The sequence below is a fragment of the Glycine max genome, unplaced genomic scaffold (assembly GCF_000004515.6).
Source record: "Glycine max cultivar Williams 82 unplaced genomic scaffold, Glycine_max_v4.0 scaffold_371, whole genome shotgun sequence".
NCBI lineage: Eukaryota > Viridiplantae > Streptophyta > Magnoliopsida > Fabales > Fabaceae > Glycine > Glycine max.
Genome location: NW_024464860.1, coordinates 1,447 through 9,574, shown reverse-complemented (window position 1 = coordinate 9,574; position 8,128 = coordinate 1,447). Strand labels below are relative to the sequence as shown.

Below are 8,128 nucleotides of genomic sequence, written 5' to 3'. Positions count from 1 at the left end.
TTGAGCATTCAACTACTAATTTTCATACTGAGAACATGACTCAACCTCCACCTCGTGAGAGGAATCTTAGGGAGATGGTTGCACCTGATTTCACTTATGAAAGCTTGTGCATTCAATATCCTGATGAGGGTGTTCCATATGTTCTCAAGACTGGACTAATACATTTGCTGCCCAAGTTTCATGGTCTTGCAGGTGAAGATCCTCATAAGCATCTTAAGGAGTTCCATATTGTTTGTTCCACCATGAAGCCCCTTGATGTCCAGGAAGATCATATCTTTCTAAAGGATTTTCCTCATTCTCTAGAGGGAGTGGCAAAAGATTGGTTGTACTACCTTGATCCCAGGTCCATTTTCAGCTGGGATGACCTTAAGAGGGCGTTCTTGGAGAAATTCATCCCTGCATCTAGGACCACTGCCATCAGAAAAGACATTTCAGGCATTAGGCAACTTAATGGAGAGAGCTTGTATGAGTACTGGGAAAGATTCAAGAAATTATGCGCAAGCTGTCCTCACCACCAGATTTCTGAGCAACTCCTTCTTTAATATTTCTATGAGGGACTTAGCAACATGGAGAGGAGTATGATTGATGCTGCCAATGGTGGAGCCCTTGGTGATATGACCCCTGCTGAGGCTAGGAATTTGATTGAGAAGATGGCTTCCAACTCCCAATAATTTAGTGCAAGAAATGATGCTATTGTCCTTAGAGAAGTCAATGAGGTGGCCACGAATTCATCTTCATCTGCTGAAAATAAAAAGCTTGAGGGAAAACTTGATGCCTTGGTCAACCTAGTAACTCAGCTTGCCATGAATAAAAAATCTGCACCTGTTGCAAGAGTCTGTGGTCTATGTTCTTCTGCAGATCACCATATAGATCTTTGTTCTTCTTTGTAGCAATTTGGAGTCAATGAGCAACCTGAAGCTTATGCTGCAAACATTTACAATAGACCCCCTCAGTAGCAAAACCAACAACAGTAGAATAATTATGATCTTTCAAGCAACAGATACAATCCAGGTTGGAGAAATCATCCAAATCTGAGATGGGCAAGTCCTCCACAACAACAATAGCCTGTCCCTCCTTTCTAGAATGCTGCTAGTCCAAGCAAGCCATATGTTCCTCCTCCAATACAACAACAACAACAACAACAAAGACAACAAGCAACTGAGGCCCTTCCTCAACCTTCCTTAGAAGAGTTAGTGAGGCAAATGACCATCCAGAATATGCAATTTCAGCAAGAGACAAGAGCCTCCATTCAGAGTCTGACAAATCAGATGGGGCAGATGGCTACTCAGTTGAACCAAGCTCAGTCCCAAAATTCTAACAAATTGCTTTCAAAAACTATGCAGAATCCGAAAAATGCGAGTGCCATCATCTTGAGGTCTGGCAACCAAATTGAAGTGCCTCCACCAGTAGCAGCACCTGCACCTGAACTTGTCAAGCTTCATTGTACACTTGAAAAAGAGGATGAGATAGTTGCACAAAAGAGAAAGCTTCCTAACATAAATTTTCATGTAGGTGGACCTTTTTCTAGTAATTCTGACTTGCAGCACCCTCCTATCCCTCTTCCATTCCCACCTAGAGAAATTCCAAACAAAAAGATGGAAGAAGTGGAAAAGGAGATCTTGAAGACCTTTAGGAAATTAGAGGTGAACATACCTCTGCTAGATGCCATCAAGCAGATTCCAAGATATGCCAAGTTTCTAAAGGAGTTATGCACCCACAAAAGGAAGCTCAAAGGCAATGAAAGGATTAGCATGGGCAGAAATGTGTCAGTATTGATAGGTAAATTTGTTCCTCACATTCCTGAGAAATGTAAGGACCTAGGTACTTTCTATATACCTTGCATTATTGGGAACAGTAAATTTGGGAATGCCATGCTAGATCTAGGAGCATCAGTTAGTGTCATGCCTCTGTCCATTTTCAATTCTTTATCTCTTGGACCTTTGCAATCTACAGATGTGGCGATTCATTTGGCAAATAGAAGTGTTGCTTACCCCGCAGGTTCATAGAGGATGTGCTGGTTCGGGTTGGTGAACTTATTTTTCCTGTTGATTTTATGTTCTTAATATGGAAGAGGGATTTTCCTATGGTTCAGTTCCAATTATTTTAGGCAGGCCATTTATGAAAATATCCCAAACCAAGATAGATGTTTATGCAGGTACATTGTCTATGGAATTTGGTGATATTGTTGTTCATTTTAACATTCTTGATGCCATGAAACATCCATCTGAGGATCATTCTGTTTTTCATGCTGAGATAATTGATAAGATTGTTGATGATTATATGTTTGATTTTGATTCTGTTCTTCATGGTAGGAAACATCCATTTTTATCTGATCTGTATACTTGTCACTCCTTATGCATTGAATCTGAATCTGAGTTTGAATTTGATCATGTATCTGATTTTTATGCTGAGAGTGAATTTGAATTTGAGTCTGGTTCTGAATTTATGGGTGTTGTACCTCTTGATGTTGATTTATTAGAGTCAGAATGCACTAACCATGTTTCAGGAAGTACATATACTTCTGACTTGCTTTATGAGGTACAGGCTGAGGAACCTTCTTCTTCTCCTACCTTGGTTCCTCCCACTATTCAGCCACCAGCCACACCGGAGTTGAAGCCCTTACCAGCTGTTGGATCAAGTGGCCTCAAAATAATTAAGAAGGGGGGGGGTTGAATTAATTATTAATGTACCTTGACTAATTAAAACCTATCCTTCTTAATGTTACTAGATTCAATTAGGCTTCACTACTAAGTTATGTAACTTAAAAAAATAAAGCGTAAAAGTAAAGTACACAGTGGAAATTAAAAAGTGTAGGGAAGAAGAAGACAAACACAAGAATTTTATACTGGTTCTGCAACAACCCGTGCCTACATCCAGTCCCCAAGCAACCACCAGTTCTTGAGATTTCTTTCAACCTTGTAAAATCCTTTACAAGCAAAGATCCACAAGGGATGTATCCTCCCTTTTTCTCTTTGAACAACCAAGTGGATGTACCCTCCACTTGAACTGATCCACAAGAGATGTACCCTCTCTTATTCTCAGTTACAACAACCCAAGTAGATGTACCCTCTACTTGTACCACAAAGGATGTACCCTCCAATGTGTTAAGACAAAGAATTCTCAGGCGGTTAGTCCTTTGAATCTTTGTAAGGGGAAACAAAAGATATCTCAGGCGATTAGTCCTTTGAAATCTTTTGTTTAAGGGAAAGGGAAGAAATAAAAGAATTCTCAGGCGGTTAGTCCTTTGAATTCTCTTGGAAAGGGAGAAGGGAGACACAAAAGAATTCAGGTGGTTAGTCCTTCTATTCTTTTAAAAGGGAGAAGAGAGACACAAAAAGAATTCAGGCGATTAATCCTTGTTGAATTCTTTTTGGCAAAGGGAGAGGATAATGAAAAGATATAGCACACTTTTGTTTTCGGCAGAATTTTCACTTGCAGAAGAACAAGGTTTGGAAAACAGAAAACTTAGAAAGCTTTTTGCCAAAGGAAGAAGAAGAAAGATGAGTAGGAAAGAATTCTTAAAGAATCGTAAAGGTTGTAAAGGTTTAAAGGTTTCTCAAAAGTTGTTCAAGAAATTATTCTGAATGCAAGTCAAGGTCTTGCTTTTATAGACTCTTCATGCCTGGTCAAGAAAACCATTGGAAGAGTTATAACCTTGAGAAAATCATGTCAAGAGTTACATCTCTTGACCTTTTATTCAAAACTTGTCACTGGTAATCGATTACCATAATCATGTAATTGATTACACAAGGCATTTTATGAAAAGATGTGACTCTTCTCAATTGAATTTGAATTTCAACGTTCAGATACACTAGTAATCGATTACCAATATATTGTAATCGATTACACCATTTAAAAATCATTTGGAACGTTGCAAATTTGGTTAAAAACTTTTTGAAATCAAATTTTATCACTGGTAATTGATTACAGGAAATTGGTAATCGAATACAAGAGAGTAAATACTCTGGTAACTTAGAAAAATTTGAGAAAACTCTTTTGTAAAACAAAATTGTGCTATGTTTGGTTTTTGAAAAATCCTTTTCAATACTTCCCTTGTGAAGTCTTGACTTGTTGCTTCTTGATTTCTTCTCTTGAATCTTAAATTCATCTTCTCTTGAATCTTGATTCTTTTTTATGTATTTTCTTGAATCTTGAAATCAACTTCTCTTGAATCTTGAATCTTCTTCATTTCTTCTAATGAATCTTGAAATTAATCTTGATCTTGATCTTGTTGACTCAATCTTGAAATCATTATTTTGGGCTTTTTGTCATCTTCAAAACTACTTGATTCATCATCATGAAGCTTGCTTCTACACCAGTAACCCTTAAATATGCTTACTTGGAGGACAAGGAAAAATATCCAGTGATCATCTCTGCCTCCCTTGCTGCTGAGCAAGAGGAGAAGTTGTTGCTAGTTCTCAAGAAGCACAAGAAAGCCATTGGATGGACTTTAGCGGACATTCCTGGTATCAGCCCATCTACCTGCATGCATAGGATACTTTTAAAGGATGGAGCTAAGCCAGTGAGGCAGCCACAACGGTGACTCAACCCTGTCATTCTGGATGTGGTGAAAAAGGAGGTGACCAAGCTCTTACAAGCTGGAATCATCTACCCCATTTCTGACAGCCAGTGGGTGAGTCTGGTCCAAGTGGTTCCTAAGAAGACATGTCTCACAGTAATTAAGAATGAAATGGATGAGCTTATCCCTACAAGAGTGCAGAACAGTTGGCGAGTCTGCATTGATTATAGGAGGCTGAACCAGGTAACCAGAAAAGATTATTTTCCCCTGCCATTCATTGATCAAATGCTTGAGCACTTGGCAGGTAAGTCTCATTACTGTTTTCTTGATGGTTTTTCTGGTTATTTACAAATTCATATTGCTCATGATGATCAAGAAAAGACCACATTCACCTGTCCCTTTGGCACTTTTTCCTATAGGAGGATGCCTTTTGACCTATGCAATGCCCCTGGTACCTTCCAGCGGTGTATGCTTAGCATTTTCAGTGACTTTTTAGAGAGTTGCATAGAGGTGTTTATGGATGATTTTACTGTTTATGGATCCTCTTTTGATACATGTTTGGATAGTCTGGATAGAGTTCTTAGTAGATGCATTGAAACTAACCTTGTACTGAATTTTGAAAAATGTCACTTCATGGTAGAACAAGGTATAGTTTTAGGGCATATCATTTCCAGTAGGGGCATAGAGGTAGACCCTGCAAAAATAGATGTTATTTCACAATTTCCTTACCCCTCTTGCATGCAAGAGGTTTGTTCTTTTCTTGGTCATGTAGGGTTTTATAGGCGTTTTATCAAAGATTTTAGCAAAGTGGCCCTTCCACTATCCAATCTGCTACAAAAGGAGGTGGAGTTTGATTTTGATGACCGGTGCAAAGAGGCTTTTGATTGCCTCAAGCGTGCGGTGACTACCATCCCTATCATTCAGGCACCTGATTGGACAACCCCATTTGAGCTAATGTGCAATGCATCCAATTATGCATTGGGGGATGTCCTTGCTCAAAAGATTGACAAGCAGCCTCGGGTAATCTACTACGCTTCCAGAACTTTGGATGCTGCCCAAGCAAATTACACTACCATAGAGAAGGAGCTATTAGCAATAGTTTTTGCTCTTGGGAAATTTCGTTCATATTTACTTGGTACTCGTGTTATTGTTTATACTGACCATGCAGCTCTGAAGTACCTATTGAAGAAGGCTGAATCAAAGCCTAGATTGATCAGGTGGATGCTTTGGCTCCAAGAGTTTGATTTGGAGATCCTTGATGTATATACATATATTGCCTAATTGTTGCTTTATTTTCAAATGCATTCAAATGCTATTGTTCACGTGCAAAAAAAAAAAAACAGAAAAAAAAACGAAAAAAAGAAGAAAACAAAAAAAGAATGAAGTTGAATAAATGAGGTCTTGGTTTGAAGACTTGGATTGGTTTGAGAACTTGGTTGATTCTGTTTTGGGTTTAATTTTTAAGCTTAATTTTTAATTTTGGTTTTGGGGTTTACTACTCTTTCTTAGTTCCCACTTATTCCTCATTGCTCCTCTATTCCTTTTGGTTTTAGCTACTTATCTCATACTTTCCTCTACCTAATCCTTGGCCCCATTACAACCTTAAAAGACCTTTTGATCCTCATGTGCATGTGTTTATGGTGTGGTTGTCAATTTTAGAGTCTTGCCAAGTCTATGTGGTGTTTGTTTTCATGGATGCTCTGAGAGTAAACAGTAGCCTAGACACTTGATAGATGGAGTGCATATCTTATGAGGCTTTATCACTTTTCATTCTTGAGCTGATTGACTATCTTGCCATGTTTAAGATGCTTGGATGATTTTCATGACTGTCTTGATTCTTTAACTCTCTATGTGTTTGATGTTACCCATTCCTTTCATTCCTTGAGATTCATTGAGAAATATGTAATTGTTTTTGTGTTTGTTTGTTTATCTTTAATGTCTCTGAATTTGTTCCTTGCTTTGCTTTTTAATTTTTCCTAGGAGTGCAAAAGGCTAAGTGTGGGGGGGATTTCATGTGTCATTATTTTCTCCTATTTCTTAACCCTTTTTGTCACCATTTTAATTATTGATTAGCCTTAATTGTCAAATTAATTATGCAATTTTATCATTTGGTCCTACTTGACTAATTTTGTGTTTTTAATTTAACTTCAGGAGAATCATAAGCAATAGGGCTTGAATCCGGAATTGGGCTTGAAATTGAAGAGAGCAGACAATTTTATTTTATCAAATCTTATCTTATCCAGATTTTATTTCATCTAGATTTTATTTCGTCCAGATTTTATTTCATCCAATCTTATCTTATCTTGTCCAGATTTTATTTTATTTCGTTTATGGGCTTGGACTTAAAATAGATTTGTAACCTTTGGGGCTGAGAACCTATATAACAGCACCAGGGTTTTAGTTTTTTAGTTTTTTCGGAGAGGAGAATAATTCTAGGGTTTTAGAATTCTAGTTTTTACTGTTCATGTGCACTGTTCACGTAAAATAAAATTCATTTTCTGCAATTTCGTTTCTGCTTCAATCTACAATTTTGTTTCTAGTGATTAATGGAAGGCTAAGTCTCCAGCGTTGTTTTCTCTTGAGGATCAAGCACAACTCTCTTTGAGGTTTTGTTATTACTATTGAATTCTAATCAATTTTTCCTCTTCACCAATTACTCTGTATTTGTTGCTATTAATCCATGCATGCTTAGTGCTTGATTAATTGTCTCTGCGCTTAATTTACGTTCATGCTTAATGATCAGTTTCGTTCATGATTAATTGGTGTATGTGTTTCTTAATCACATAATGACAGCCTTATGTTAATTTTCGCTTAGTAATTTAATTTAGGTTTAAGTGGTTACTGGTTAGGGATAAATCCTCGTAACCAAGGATAAGAGACTTGCTTGTGAATCAAGGGGAAACAACATGTTTTAATTTTGTTATTTTCTAATTAAAATTTGCTTGCTATTTAAATTACAAAAACAACCAACCCCCCCCCCCCAATTAAATTACAAAAACAACCAACCCCCCCCCCCCAATTCGTTACTGTTTTATTACTATCAATTATGAACGCTTGGTTGACCATTGCTCGTTGGGAGACGACGTAGGATCACTTCCTAGATACTGCATTTTTAATGTTTATTTGATTCGGGTATGGCCTCGATCATCGTTCTATTGAATTTCTCTTGATGTTGTTATGTACTTTTCTCTATCTAACGTTATCCTAGTGTTCTTATGCTGAGAAATTACTCAAACCAAGATCCCTCTAGTGAATGAGCCTAACTCTCTTTAAACTCTGTCCTTGATCCCTCAACAAACTTAGTCTAAAAGAGTTGCATGAAGCCTACACCATAATATGAACTAGATCACTGCACTCCATTCCTAGACATACAGATTTCTAGCTTGCTTTACCAAGTTCTAAGGCTTTAAAGCATTTCCCAATGCAAAAAATCCTAACTATACATACAAATGGGTGATCAAGCCACAAGCATGTATAAATAAGCATAGGTAGAAGCAATGAACACATAAAAATAACATTAAACAGATAGTGAACAAATGTTACATCAAGGTTTCAGCAGAACTCCCCAACAAAGAGGCTTAGCCTTCCATTACAAGAAATATGCTCTAA

At 37.5% G+C, this 8,128-nt stretch overlaps 1 non-coding gene across 1 annotated transcript; it reads right to left on the bottom strand.

Moving 5' to 3' along the window:
• Positions 1-413: 413 nt before the first annotated feature.
• Positions 414-520, bottom strand: LOC113001046 (small nucleolar RNA R71). Its single transcript, XR_003266379.1, has one exon. It is a non-coding gene; the product is annotated as a small nucleolar RNA R71 (small nucleolar RNA).
• Positions 521-8,128: the final 7,608 nt, after the last annotated feature.